Raw genomic sequence first — 15,514 nt, 5'->3', positions numbered from 1 at the left:
AGGAGGCAGGCAGTAGCCAAGCTGGAATTGTTACAGGGAAGAAAACCTGGAACACTGTAGACTGAGCAGAAAAAATGCTACAAAAATAGACAGAAAAAAGCAGGCTGGAAAGGAAAGGAACATATGTCCCAGTTTTCCATTCAAGTTTGCTTCCTCAGCTTTTAATTACTACCTTTCATATTCTCAAACACTAATTCATTGCATGTGCCATCAAAATTACCAACTCCTGCTATGTATTGATTGTGTTATAGATAACACACATCTAGATACCAACTATGCTGTGGGGAAAAAAAAAATAAAAAAATGTATAAGAACCATTATTTGCATCTTTAAAATATTTATGTGAACACAGAATATGTGCCTGCTGATGTGGAGTTAACCTCTAGCAAAAGCAAGAAAAAATATGAATTTGGTGATCTTTTTGGTCTCTCTGCTAGGACCTCAGATACTTGGATTTCAATTCTCTAATTCTCTCTCTCCTTTTTTTTTTTTTTTTTTTTTTTGTACAAGTCATTGTTAATGATCAGCTAGGAAATTAGGAATGCAATGTTAACGTGTCTGTTTTCTTGCTTGAAATATATAATTGCACGTGAATGGAAGGCTGTATTTGCAAGGAATATTTGTGTCTGGGCGTAGGGACCACTGCAACTTTTATGTAGTAATTGTGAGCTTCACTGTAAGGGGTGGGGGAGAATGTGTGGCATCCTGAGAGCAGTGCAGGCAGCACTGGGTGAACGTGGTGGCCAGATCAGCGGAGGTGAAAAGTGTGATGACGTGGTATTAAATGCAAGGTTATGGCTTATGCCAATACGAAACAGGCTGCTGTTTATTTTGTATTTAAACTTAAGTGACTGTGTTCTTATGTAAGCAAAACTCCATCCAGAATCTCTCTTCTGGATCAAGGTCCTTGTGGTTCCTGCTGTGGGGAGGGAGTTTAGAATCCTTTAGTGAAGCCCACACATATTAAATTCATTGATGTCATCGGTTCTGAGTTGGTGAACATGAGAGTAAGCCTTTAATCCTCAGGCATTGCTTCTGAAAGGTTAAGATGTCTAAATGTCTTCACCAGTTATCGTCAACTGGTTAATCAGACAGCTGCCATTGAACACGTGCCGATTGCTCATCTATTTTTGTGCCTTTTGTGCTATGGCTGAAGCTCTGCTTCCGCTCCTTTCTGAGCTAGCCCAGAGTGAAAGCTTTCGCTGGCTTGCTCATGAGTCACAGTGTTTTGGTGAGATCAAAACTAGATCAACAGAAACACAGTATTATCGAGTGTACGTGTCATGTCATGGGAACAGCTGAGAAATCATTGATGCAGAAGGATATTCTCGGTTTGGGAGGTAAATAGGCAGTTTGGGCTGCCTTGTTTATACAGGAAAACACAAAACTCTGTGTTATCCACTCATCTTGTGATAAACAGAAGTTTAACAGGAGGGCCTTAGCAATGACAAGGTGTTCACTCTGCCTTTCCCTGCTGGCTTGGTGCATTGAGAAGTTATTACTTTGCTCAGAGCGTATTTCCAGTATGGTGACTGGGGGTTAGAACTCAGCGTCTGATATGGCAGTGCCCATGCTCTTAGCCGTACCTCTGCACTGTGACTGATTTTTGCATTAAAAATGATACATTTTTTAAAAATTGACTCTTTTATTAGCTCACTAACATAGTTCTCTTTAAATTTTAAGTATGACCTTAATCTTCAGGAAGGCAATTTCCAAGGCTCTGTATGTGTTTCTAACTGCATCCAGCTTGCTGAAGCAACTTTAGGAAGTTACAGACTGATCCTTGAACACTCTCCGCTCAGACTTACTGTTCTCAAAATGGCCTGCATTCAGCTTTTAAGCCAAATAACCCATCAGTCTGAGGTGTTGAATATCTTAACTTTCATATTTGGTGTATTTTCTTCAGAACCTATTGAAATACAGAGCGTTGGCTTTGCCATTGGGGGTGCAGGTGAAAACGCTACCAACTGCTCCCGCAGCCGCAGAAGAGGAACACTGAAGCCTTGACATTTACAAGCTCAAAATGATTTAAACTTGTAACAAAAGTTTTAGCAGTGTAAAAAGTGTTTGGCAACGGTATACAAGCTAACCTGTGCCCTTTAATGTTATTACCTTCCAGGAGCTGCCAGTCCTAAATGATTAAATGATAAATCATAACACACTGAGACAACGGTGATCATTGGAGCCATCCAAAAAGGACAGGCTCCTTGGCTCTTGTGTTTCCTGGAAATAGCTTGCTCATTTAGAACAGTTTACCATCAAGGGCAGTTGGATGAGAGGTTTTCTGCTGTTCCTAGTAAGATATTTCACCTCTTTTGTGGGAGGGTTTTTTTTGTTCGTTTTAGGTTATATTTTGGAAGTTCATATTCCCACTTCACTAGAAGAGCTGTAACCCTGAATTACCTCATCTGAAGTAGATAACACAGTTGTGGACAGTTCATACTGAAAGACAGAAACTGTTCTGAATTCAGGAACACGTTTCCTCTCGACTTAAATGAACTTTCCATACTGACAACGTTACATTTCTTTATCACTCTCACATAATACGAACATGTGGTTATTACTTCCAGAAGAATTATGTTGCAGTTGCTGTACGATTTTGTGGAAGTGCAGTCAGAACTACAAAACTCCGTAAAGTGAACAATGAAATTTCCTTTAGGATGTTAGGATGCTTGTAGGTTTTCATAGGAAGGTATTTATTTGTAGTAGGTATAAAAATTTTAGTTAGCCTTAGCTGGGTTTGTTGGAGAAAGTGTCCAGTATTTGACTTTGTTTCTCCACTTGTTTAATCCTGTGCATTCTTAAAGGAAGTGCCTGTTTGACAGCTTCTGTCTCTGAAAGTGTTAGGCTGCAGTCTGTATGTTGTGATGTACTGTGATTAGAGGAGAAACGTGCATTTTATGCTTGCATGTACTCAGGCACACACTAAAATGCAATCAAATACCTTCAAAATTTTCCTGGTGTGTGCCTATGAGCCCCCAAATACTAGGGAGGTACACTTACAAGCTAAAAAGAATTATAAGGAACACAATAGTAATGTCTTGTCAATGGAAGATGGCATGTATGGCTGGCAGGGGCTTGATATTTTTAATATAGCTGTAATTGTCTTCTGGGATTTGTTTTGGAATAACACGCCAGATTCTGGATTCATGCTCCTCAGCCACTGACATGCTGTGAACGTTGCCCCTCTCTGGGGCTCACTCCCTGCTCTCAGAGCTGTGTGGCTCGTCTCGTTGATCCATTCCTGCCAAGTACCACAACATCCCCTCTTCCTAGGTACCCCTTCCTGCTCTTCCACCCTCCTCCTTCCTCTCCTCCTGCACAGGAATGTCCTTTCCTACTTCATAGCCAGCCAGGGCTTCCCAGCTGACTTCTGCTGGAAATGCAAGTCGAAAGAAAAGTGGAAAAGAAAAAAAGAAAAAAAAAAAAAAAAAGGCACGCAGCTATCTCCACACCACCACCTCTGCGTGTTCCTGCTGTTTATAGCGAAGTATGTGGGTGGGTGGCAGGCAAAAGGGACGTGCGCTCAAATAAAGAAAAAAACCCTCCCTTTCTATGCCAGCATGGCTAGGTTCATGCGTTGAAGTAATCTTCATTGAAGCTCTGAATGTGTAACATCACAAAAAAAGTACCCAAATTCCACCTGCGTGAGATGATGTAATCCCAACTGCCAAAATACATTTGTTCTTTATAATTTCTCAAAAGAGGGTTTTGACAGCCAAAAACCTGTTTGAACTAAGTTTTTTAATACTAATTTACATTATGCTAATATAAATCAGCTTTGTCTAATTCCATTGCTTGGGAAACAAATTGCAAACCTGACCTCAAGAAAGCAAGTGTATATTTAGCAAATGTCCTTAAAAATCATGATTTTGTATCGGAAATGGCTTATTACTGATGCTGAAAAAGACTTTATTGAACTCTTTGTGTTTTATACTGTATTACAATCAATATTTGTTTTTTCATAGTAATGGTACATTTGTATACTTCTGAAAAACTGCAATCATAAGCCCAATGCCAATAGTGCTCCCATTTCTTAGGCAAACTGAACACGTTTGCTTTAGGAGTGAAAAAGTGCAAATACTTGATCTTAGTAAAGTGATACATGGAACTGATCACCATTTTTTCTTTTTACTCTAAAAAATGTTTCACATAAAGGAATAGATTCTATAAAACTAAAGGTATAGGGGAAATATGATTAATATAGTATTCTGTAAATGCATTTCATAGATTTATAAAGTCTAAGAGTTTAATGAGAAATAAAGGAAGTCTGTTTGTTTGTCCGGTGTCTGAACACTAATCCATTTATGTTTTGTCAGCTAATGCAGGTGGTAAGGGATCTTTCTTATAATGTGGAATAGTACAGGTTCAGTTCCACAGGTCAGGCTGGGAGTCTGCATTTCCTTAGTAAAAATGATTTTGTATCTGTGACAGACTGAGACAGACTGTGGTGATGCTGATTCACAAGAGTCTCTTGACCTGCAATAGCAATGTTTTTTTTTTTTTTTTTTTTTTTCTTTTTTTTTTTTTCCCTACTTTTACTCTACAGTGAGGCTTTTAAGGCTTGCATTAAAGGTGAGATTTTAGTATCTACCACTATGGTGTATTCTTTTAAAAGGTAAAGTGAAATGCAACCCATATGGTACTAATAGTATATATTGCACTGCCTGTGCAATAGATGTGGCTCTGGGAGGTATCCTGCACTGCGGTCCTGGATGGCAGCTACAAAAGCACTGCTGAGCTGCTTTGGGGAAAAGTTCTCTCTGTTTCGCTCAAAAATGACTGCTCTGTGCACAGGAAAGCTGTGATGAAGGTGGCAATGATAATGTTCAGACACTAGTGACAACTGACAAGATCTTTGACAAACAGATAAATTTCAAAATAATATTCTTTTAAGAGCAAAGCCAGCATTTTCATGCAGGCGAATTCTGTAGCAGGTAAAATCCCATTTACTGCATTTGTTGGTATGCCCACAAATCTGGCTTAATTGCTTTGCCTCTCCTACAGGTGCAATGCAAGAACCCGACCCCTGACCCCTCCCCCCCCCCAAAAAAAAAAAAAAAAAAAGCATCTAAACTTTTTGTTAACCCAACTATTTGACTTTTTCTTTCTCTTTTGCACAGTAATGGAACTTCAGTAGACCTGCAGTGGCTGGCTGGTTTGACTACACTTACCCTGAAGTGGTACCATAAGGGGCACTCAGCTGAAAGCAGAGAGGTAATCAGAATATCCCCAGATGGAGAGGCTTCAACTGCTTTGTGCCATGGTGAGTGGTTAATTTCTACACTGTTGGGTAGTTTAACAAGAGTGGGACCAGTTCTTGAAAACTGCCATGGATTGTGCATCTTATTTTTGGCAGATTTCCTCAGGATTTATCTGTAGGAACACCTAGGCTGTGCATTGTAAATGAATTTTGGTTAAAACTTTGCAACAACTGAACTAGGATTCTGGCAGTCCTGGGTATGAGCAACAGTTCTGTAAGTATGTAAGGAACTTTGCTGGCCAGAACATGTTATGTTAAGCAAGTATTTTACAAAATGAACGGACATGGTGCCCTTTCATAGGTCTGGACAAAGCAAAATGCAGGCCTTTTTCTCTGCTGTTCCCCTTTTCTTTGTTGCTGTGATGAAATCTGTGCTTTAAAGCACAATTTGTTTTCCCATATGCCCAATGGGCATGCTTTCATGCTTATGTTTTTCTTCTATGCGTGTGATCTTTGAGTTAAAGGAGCGTATCGATGTTCACAGCTGTATGGCTGACCAGATCAAAAACTTGATAGGCCGGCTCTTTACCTGATGAAGATCGATCAGATGGTCATCTCTATCTTTTTTTTTTTTCATTTGACCAAAGTTAAAACCGAGTTGTATGTTTAAAAACATTCATTTTTTTGTAGACAGAAAATGAAACGTAGATGCAGATGTTTTACATCCAGTGGATATGTGACAGACAATTTTCATCGTGTTACTTTCGCTATACCACTTTTCTGTTATAAACCACCCAAAGGGTGTGAGGAGACTTACCAGTACACATTGCAGTAAGATCACTATTGCACTAAGGAGAATGAAGATCGTTTTTCAGGCAAATATCAGTAAAATATCTAGCAAATATCAGCAGAGCTTTCATCAGATTAATGCAATATTTGAATTTCATATGTTTTTTTCACATTTGATATCAGATTGCAAAATAGGGTCTACATATTAAAAAAGTATCAGCTGCTTTGTATTAGCAAAAGCCACTAGGGAAAAAATAAAATTTAAAATTGTTCCTTTTAGAAGCCTCGTTAAAATGAATTTTCTAAAACAAAATATAAAAATGACCTCTGGGAGAGGGAAAAAAATATGTAAAGTTCTACATAAAACTTTATACGTTTTAAATCTGCATTCAAAATAAAGCTTTCCGGAAAACTCTGTTTATAGAAGAAACACAAATCTTGCTCAGTTGAAGAAAAATAATATTTCAGTAAGACTGAAAAAAAAAAAACAACACACCTTTAAAATACTACGTCTCTGCAAAACTGAGGATCAAATAAAAGAACCGTAACGTCAATGGTATTTTTTCATTCAGCCCCGCTCTCTCTGCTGCAATTGATTTGATTTGGGTACTCGGTATCCCGTTCGGCCATCTAGGTAGGTGAAATAGGGAATGTCGGGGTAGTATCCGGATATCCATCGGGCTTCACGTGATGGATGTTGCCAAGGAAACTGCTCCCTTGGCAGCCATGCAGCGAGCACGTCCGCCTCTTCAGCTCCCCGACACAGCCCTGCTAGTCTGTCAGCTGGAGGGAGGAAAGCAAACAGCTGTGGAGAGAGCAGGGAGAAATAATTAAAGTGTTTAAATCCTTGGCGTTTAAAAGTTGAGATGTTCTTCAGGGTGCCCACCAAGGGATGGCAGGAGTGTGCTGGGATGGGGGCTCTTGGTAGCATGCCCCAGGCCTTGGATGGAGTTACACTGATGTTTTCCTCTGCAGGCACAGGTTTAAACTACATCTGTGTGGTACAGCCTCCAAGCGAGGTGGAAAGCACAAGGCTGTGTCAAGGCCTTCTCTTTTGGACGGCATTGACCCTACACCAAACACGAGCAGAGTTCCAAGTCGCAGGTGTTCTTAAAAATGTGTCATAGTGGGTGGCACGACCTGCTTGTCCGTAACGTTTTGGGAAAGGAATGTTAGTCCTTCTCCGTTTGCAATTATAACCAGTCTCTTGCCAGGAATATGTTTGACAGCTCTCAGAAAGAACTGATCCCCAGGGCTGCCAGCCATACTTAGTCTTGGTTCTCATCTAGAATCTGTGATGTTGAGGGACATCTTTTCCTCTGGTGGTTTCAAATGCCTACTGGGAGTCCCTCACTTGAGGTAAAGTATTGCAAGGGATGTGAATCTGAAAGTAATAGTCTTCTCTAAGCATCATATAAACCTGAGAGGATTTTAGAGCTGAGATCTGTTACTTGGTTAAATACTGAAGTAGAAATGCCCATTAAGACTATAAAGGAATTCCTCACTTGTGAGCACATTTCTTCCTCTTCCTAACGGCTGATTCGAGGCCAAGGAGCAGGCAGTCCTTAGTTCTCTAGCATCAAAGGAGCCATTCATATTTCATATTTTGTAGTGTTGGCTCAGATGATTCATATCTTAGCTTTTATATATATATATATATATATATATTGTATAGAACACTAAATGCCTTTTTGTTGCAAATTTTCTAGAAAACTGGTCATAAACCGTAGGAAAGCTCATGTGTCAGACCCAAAGCTTTATTTTTGACCTGATTATCTCACCAAACTCCTTCTGAGTGGTAGATTTCCTGTGGTCACCTACCAAGCCACTTTGTTCTAAAAATCTTCCCAAAAGTGGTAAAAGTGGGTGGTGATTTAGCATTACAAAGATTTTTCGGTTAGCAATTCTGAAGCCAATATGGCCATTGCTTTCTGGTTTTCCACGGGCTGTTCCTCTGCTTCATGTACTTGCTGTTATTCACTTACACATATTGCAAATAAAAGATGGGAAAAGGATGTATGTGTCTGTGCTGTACTGGGGTTACCCAAGCTAAGAACCTGAAGAATATTAACTTCATTATTTTGGTTGATTTCTAGTTTGGGTAGTTATGCTGTACTCATAAAACTCCCTTGGCAATTCCAAATGATTCATCTTTCTCTCAGTTCTTAATAACTTCTGCATGCCATTGTTGTGTATAGTAAACTGTAGCTATCTTTCTCCCGTGAGGGGCTGAAAATGATTCCTTTAAGCTGTGTACTTAGCAAATCCATTTGTAAAGTGCATTTGAAGAGCTTGTGAATGTATTGGGGGGTACCATATAAAGAGAAGATTATTCATTCGGGGAGAATTTAGTTACACTTTTTCTATGTAGTATAAATTCCCTTCCTTGGAAATAACTCATGAAGTTTCCTGTCATAGGAAAAAATAAATTTGGTTTGGTGTCTGTTATTTTCATATATTCATAGAAAAATAGATAATTGAATGGATTATCATGATTTTCTCACATCATATCCTTTCCTGAATGATGCTAACACCTTCCTTGATGATTGATGTTCAATGTCTATGGGAGGGTACCAATGGAAAATACAATTGTTTTACTTTCCTGTATATACATACATAAATCCTGTGTTTTGCCAGAAATGCATTGTTTCAGCAATACTGTTTTTAAATACTGCTATACCAGAGTGTCTATCTTGAATCATTTTTAAGAAATATAATTTGAGCTAAGTAATTTATAAATCAAAAAATACCAATACTTATAGCCTATTCAAGTTTGCTAAATTAGTTTCAGGTTTGAATACGAGATTTTAAGAATAATCAGATAGAAAGGTGCATAAATTTACTGAAATACCTGTTTATATGGACAAATGTTAAAAACGTGTCAAGCAATTCTCTTCTACAGCTTTAGTCTGTTTAAAAAAAAAAATAGTCCAGTGTGAACGAAAGATAGTTCTTCTTATTTCTTATTTTTCATGTTCATAGGCTATTTTTTTTCTTTTCTCCAGTTTTCTCTCTCTCCCTGTTATGAACTCTACTTCTTGTTTCTATTTTCTGTTGCACGTGGGCCTTCCCTATGAATGTGAATGTTAAATAAACAATGGCATGCTTTTCACTTATAAATCAAGTTGCCCCTTCAGCATACAACTTCATGAGGCAGCGTGCAATTAATCCTGCAGGAGCTGATCTAAAACTTGCTCACCTTGATGCTCAATTCATTTCATTCTCATCAATTAATGTGTTGGCAGAGAAATTCCTCCTGCAGGCCACTGCTGGCCTATAGCAAGCCTCAATGTGAAGAACCCTGCTGGGCAGGTACCCAGGGAAAGGGACCCTGTGCCTTACAGGACCGGCATTGCATCTCTTTCTTCATTTGATTAGAGACCTCTGTAGCAGCTCTGTAGTGGTTCTGTATCTCTGTACTAACCATTGTAGGACTCTAGATCCTTGGTGGCCTCAGCAGCTCCAGGACTTACCTTGCTTTATACCTACGTGAGTCACTTTGAACTAAAAAATGCTCAGCCCACCTGGTTGCTGCACTGCAAAGAGCTCCAGCTCTCCTTGAGTTACTCCTGCTGTGATCAGCTGTAAGGTCACTTGTCTAAACAAGGTGAATTTTCAAGTAGGCATTTGTTCATTCAATGCGGTATTAGTAACAGATGGAAACTACTCTTATTTAAGAAAAAACCCTTTAATTGCCCGTAGTTGTCTCTATAGGTATCCAGCTGCAGAGCAGATGTGACCATACAGCTCAGTGTGTATCTGAGCTCTGTTCTAAATGAAAAGTAGGTGAGTTTATTATTTCTAGGCTGTAGGATTTCCAACACTGCCTTTTAATACATATGTGAGCATAGATGACAACCTGTCTGCGTGTCTGAGACATGCTAGATCTCTCTTGAACATCGTTGCTTAATACTGGGTTGATGATTGAACTGGCTAGTTTGAAACTACAGTTTATTCAGAACATGCTGTAGCTTCCTTTCCTTAGGGGAAAAGGAATATCTTCCCTAATTTTCCCTTCAGTGAAGTTTCCACACAGAATGAGAACCACCCTTAATCTCCCTCCTGCCAAACGCAGAAATTAGTGGAACAATTTGCATCCAGAAGCAAAAGGAGATCGCAGAATACCATTGAATTAATGAAAAGAGAAAGGCTACTCTAATCTCTGTAATAAGCCAGAGCACTGTGGGCTGAAGTAGGAGGCTTCTGTGCTGACATTTTAATGATGACAGCATTTTCTGAAATGGGGATATTTTGCCTCTTAGGGCAGCTATCAGACTGTCAGAACTCAGGGGTTCCTTTTCATTTTTTAAAGTGACCTTCCATTTCTGTCGGCGTAGCTGAAAACCTGGTGACCTTCATCCTTCCTCGCTGCAGGGAGCCTGCACTACACCTGGCATGTCGGGAAGGACCTGGGACATGAAGAGGTATGTAGAAGAATTTCCTCTCCCAAGACCTCAGCACAACCAAGGAGATAATTCCTCGTTTATTTGGGTCAGCCTTGGCATAGCCTGAGCCGTCCTGACCCACAGCAGCTGAGCCGAGCTGATGCTGACAGAGGCTCTCCCACCTAACTGCGCTTTTTAGATGCTGTGCAGCAGCGCTCAGGATGTGTGCAGGTTTAATTCTAACTTCTCACAGACCAGATGACAGCCCCATGAAGGCACAACAGCATTTAGGATTAAGAGGGCTAAAATTAACCTTTACACCCAGCCGGCGGGCTGTCTCTCAGGAAGCCCTGTAGAACAAGGATATTGCTCGTTCTCCGACCAGTTGGAGAACACAGACATGTTGTAGTGAACAGCTGCAATGAGGAGAATAAATGGGTCTGGTAGAAAAGTTATTTGTTAGGGTTACAGAAAAACAGAAATTATTACAAAGAAATTGATTTAAATACTTATAGATTGGGTTCAAGGAGGCAGTTGTGTTCCTTTGCTAACATTCAACCCCACTTCACCCACTGAGGTTCAATAAAGATAATAAGCAGGAGCATTTGGCCCAAGATACTAATCAGTCCAGTGAGTGTGACGTGATGCATTAGAATCTGATCATTCAGTTGGCATTCCAGGCTACATGGTAAGCAAAAATGTGTTTCACCCCCACACACAGAATCTTTGGTAAAAATTTATCACTGAAGTACGTTGGTGTTCAGACCAAGAAGAATGCAAACAGTCATTAAAATCCCTCCTTGGCCAAATGGGGAGAGAGTTAATCAGAGCACTGGAGAGTGGCCTGGAATATTGGGAAGTATTGTCTCCTGTCCAAACGTCTGTGTCTAAGAGTTGATCTATCGATACTTGCCCATCAGTTGCAAGTCCTTCTGTGAGGATGAGTCAAGCATCTTAGAGGCAGAAGGACCAAACCTGTGATGGACAGCTTTAAAATGGGATAAAAAGGACTTGGCAATTTGGAATGTATTTCCTGCCAGGTGTTTTTTCTTGTCCCCATATCTGTGGACTTTAGAGAACTGATTATTTTATCTCTTTTTATATTTAAATATATTTTATTTTTTATCTTTACTCACAATTTTCTATGTATGTTTTTAGTGGATAATGCCTCTACTGAGTTACTACACTCAGTAGATCAGATTTTGATCAACGTTATCAGATTGAGCTTACAGATGCTGTCAGGGAACAAAATGTTAAGTTCTTTGCAACAAGAGCAAGACAAACGAACAGAACTGCCTTGCTAGAAGTTTCCATGAGTGCTGATACTGCTGAAAGCTTCCTTTGTAGCTGGGCCAGTTGCATCTGAGTTAGAAATTACCGTTAAATTAATTAGCATTATGAAAAGGTGGGATACAGTAAGTCAAGAGAGCTGTAAATATTTTCCAATGTGAGATGGGGCTAATGGACTGGGGGGAAGCATTGGGCTTATCCCTCTTTATAAAATTCAGTACCCATCCCTATGTGTACTAAAAGGAAAGCCATATTACTGGTGGAAATATCTTCAAAATAGTCAAGTAATAATGAATTAAATAAGCAAAGACAACTTTGTTAGAATATTAGGGTGGGGAAGTATTTTTTGTTAAGTAAATCTTTCTTAAAATATCCTGTTATTGGCTCTTCTTTTTAAGTTTTCTATTCGTCATACTGTTTAAAGCTAACTTTCTAGTTTCTCTGCAGCATTATGAGTATTTATTTAATGCTTACACATAGTCACGGAGAAATTACTTACCATCTAGTTCCTTACAATATTTATGTGCCTAATTTAACTGCAGCCTGTGAGACTATTTTCTTAAAAGTTAACAGGGTTTATTCCTCCCAGATAACAGAGTATCACATTTCTATATGGATTGGAACTTCACATAGATTGAAACATACTGAGTCTCAAAAGCTATTTGATGCTCTAGAGGTATAGCTACTAAGCGCGAATGAAAACATGAAAAAATACAATGTTAAATTACATTCAGGTGAGTTAAATGATCAAAATAGATGAAATGTAGCTATAATCTGTGACTAGTGGCCCCAAAATGGTATGGAAATGTAGTAATGGTTATTTCAAGTGTGTATGGTATGACTGTGGCTTTCAGTGATTAATATAGCTAAAATAATAAAGCCAAACATAAATGATGACTATAAGCAATAAATACCACTTCAAGCATCGCAGCCTGAAAGGAAGCCATACATTCGGGGCTGAAACATCCTCCTCTTCAGAGGCAAGCATAACTTTCTAGCTGTTGGGCCAGATTTATTGACTACAACACAAGTCTTTAATGAACCTTAACAGAACAGTCAATTAGCAAAGAGCTTACCACCCTATTAGAGCAAAGGTTTTTATGAAAATGTGTTGCTGTACGTTTTGAATCCCCATTATGTTGTGGTTTTGATCTAAATTGACTGTTCAATTGAATTTCCTCATTTTGAGTGGTTCGTCCCAATTATCCAACTTCTGGGCTTCAGCACATGTCCTTCTTAGCTGTGGGCTTCTGCTGCAGTCGTTATTCAGCAGGTTAGCATTGCGGTAAGAGTGATTTCATTGGCATACTGGAAATTCTTGCTTAATTTAAGAAAAAAATAGAATTGCATGCTTTGCCCATCAGGTATAATAACGTGGAGGAAAAATGTAAAAAAAATGAATATTCCTACTTGTATTTAGCAGTGATTGTTCTCCTGGTTTTGGGCTCAAATTAATAAGCATAGGAATCTAGGAACTGTCATGTTACCTCTGACTAATGGTCCATCTAGCCCAGAATCCTGTCTCGGGCAGTCTCATGAACAAGATGCATTTGAAAGAGTTGCAAAAAGCGTATGATTTGTCCAGCTGAGAAATTTATTGCAGCCTCTACTCGGAGGTGCTTGGTTTACTTCCTGGAGCATGAGGATTTATATCCTCACGTTTTTTATTTTATTATGATCTGATATAGCTTCATTTGCACACTCATAAATGGCTGCAATTAAAAAAATAATAATAATAAAAAAAAGGCCTAACTTGTTTTCAAGAATGTCTTTCAGCTGTGAAATCTTCAGTCTCACTTTATGTAATATGAAATTATGTTGTCTTATACCACTTTTAAATTAATTGTTTCCAGTGATCCCTTGCTCTCCTGTCATGAGAACAGTATCTTACCATGACCAAGTTTTCTTTTCCTTTATTAGCTTACATGTGTTTATTTCCCCTTTATTTATCTCTTCTTTTAGCTAATTATTTCTAATCTGTCATTTTTGCTTCATTATGTCTTTTAAAAAATGATAAAGGCTTTTGTGCTTTTATCATTTCCCACTATTTCTTTTTTAATAGGGAATGAACAGCAATGATGACAATAGCTAAAGCCATCTGGGTGAGTTTAACCAGTGATGTAGTGTCTTACCGGGGCTGGAGTACTTGGAGGTGCTAAGCCTTCTTTCATTTCAAACACACAAGCAAACCAAAGCCTTCTGAGGACATACTTATGAGCAGTAAGGAAGCAGCTTAGGAAGAGAGAACTCAGGCTTTCTAGGTAGCTCTTCTGTTGATCAATTTTTATTACTTCACATTGAACAGGAATTATAGTAACTGTTCATGGGTCAGGGACTACGTTGCATGGCTCTTCCCTGGTGTAGCAAGCCTTGTACTTCCTTACATGTTGCTCTTCTCTGTGGATCAGTCAATCTTGAATTCCCCTTTTACTTTATGTAAGACTTTTTTTCTTTTTCTAGCCTTATGGAAATTGGCATGACTTAATCAGGAAGTATCTTCCAGCTACTTGTCTTCCCCAGGATGGTGTAGCCTCTGATTAGAGGAGGTTGAAGTCAGGAACCTTTCAGAAGGTGGACAGAGCTACTTTCTCTCACTGGCCTGTTTAATAAAAAAGAGGTTACCATTACCACGAATACTTTCACATATATATTTAGATGAAAGTGGCTGCAGGTGAAACATAATGCAAACTCTGTCCTGTAAGCACTGAACTTGCTGAACAGGTACAGAATACAACATTCACTTGTATGGTATGACACTGAACTTCTTAGTAGGCAGTTCTGGATATGCTCAACATCAATAATCAAAATCTGTAATACCAAACAGCTTGAACTTGACCCATACGATTAACTATGAAAACTCTCCTTTCACTCTCTTCGAACTAGCATCTTGTTTCATTTTTTAAGTGGAGTTAGCTACAAATGCAAAATTTATTCTGTTTGTCTAGAAAACGTTAGTGAAGGGTCAGAGAGAGGAGTGGGTGCCTTGTTGGTGATACAAGTGCAGTGTTCAGAGACTACATAACTGTTTTTCTTTTTCTCAGATGAGCTGATAATGCTGACAGTAATAGTGAGGACTGAGGCATGAAAGCCCAAGGACAGTGAAGGAGAGCAAATGTTCAGTTAAGAAACAGACCCATCACAGTGCCCACACCTGCGTTCTCTACGTTTATGTGCTGTTCTCAGGGTTTAGGAGGTGTGTGGTACCTTCTGCTTAGAAAGGAGTCAGCAATCGCTCTGAGAGAACAACTTGCATTGCAGTTCGAGAAGGCTGTCGGGCACTATAAGGCAAAAAAGCTTGCCATGTAGTTTACTATCCATGCTGAAAACTGAATGATCTTCCATCTAATTCATCTGCAAAAGAAACACAGCTAACAGTAATGCTTTTCTCTTAACCTTGAATTTCTCTTTAAGTTTTGCTTATACTTGCATGTGCTGTTATCTTGTCTAGTTTGTTCCTAGATTGGAACAACTATTTCCGACAGTAATACTGCAGGCAGATAGTCACTTCCTAACAATTTGTTCAAGTCTAGACTTATCTAAGTCAGTACGAGCTGATTATTCAAATTGAGCTTGTCCAAATGCTTACTGCATTGCTGAGACACTGGATGCTTCACTTAGAGGTGATTTTACCAATTCTCGACATCCAGCTTTGTAATTCATCAATATTTAATGTAAGTCTTCAAAGGTCAACCTGATGACATTGAAAATCTTCCCTCTCATGTTGCAAATACACAAGTGATTCAAATACACATGCAAGTCCAGTAGGCCCCAGGGACAATGACGTAGTTTGGGAAGATTCTTCTGATACAGGTCCTTCAGGGACACAGTTGATTGTCAATGGTAGTGA

The 15,514-nt window shown here is 39.1% G+C and overlaps 1 long non-coding RNA gene across 1 annotated transcript in view; it reads left to right on the top strand.

The window, feature by feature from the left end:
* Positions 1-8,447, top strand: part of LOC118168928 — a 91,419-nt gene extending 82,972 nt beyond the window's left edge. The window contains exons 5-6 of the long non-coding RNA XR_004751861.1: positions 5,124-5,266; positions 6,565-8,447. This is a non-coding gene — a long non-coding RNA (uncharacterized LOC118168928). The remainder of the gene's footprint in view (positions 1-5,123; positions 5,267-6,564) is intronic.
* The last annotated feature ends 7,067 nt before the right edge of the window (positions 8,448-15,514 follow it).

The sequence above is a fragment of the Oxyura jamaicensis genome, chromosome 6 (genome assembly GCF_011077185.1).
Source record: "Oxyura jamaicensis isolate SHBP4307 breed ruddy duck chromosome 6, BPBGC_Ojam_1.0, whole genome shotgun sequence".
NCBI classification, from domain to species: Eukaryota; Metazoa; Chordata; class Aves; order Anseriformes; family Anatidae; genus Oxyura; species Oxyura jamaicensis.
This window is presented reverse-complemented; position numbering and strand designations above follow the sequence as displayed.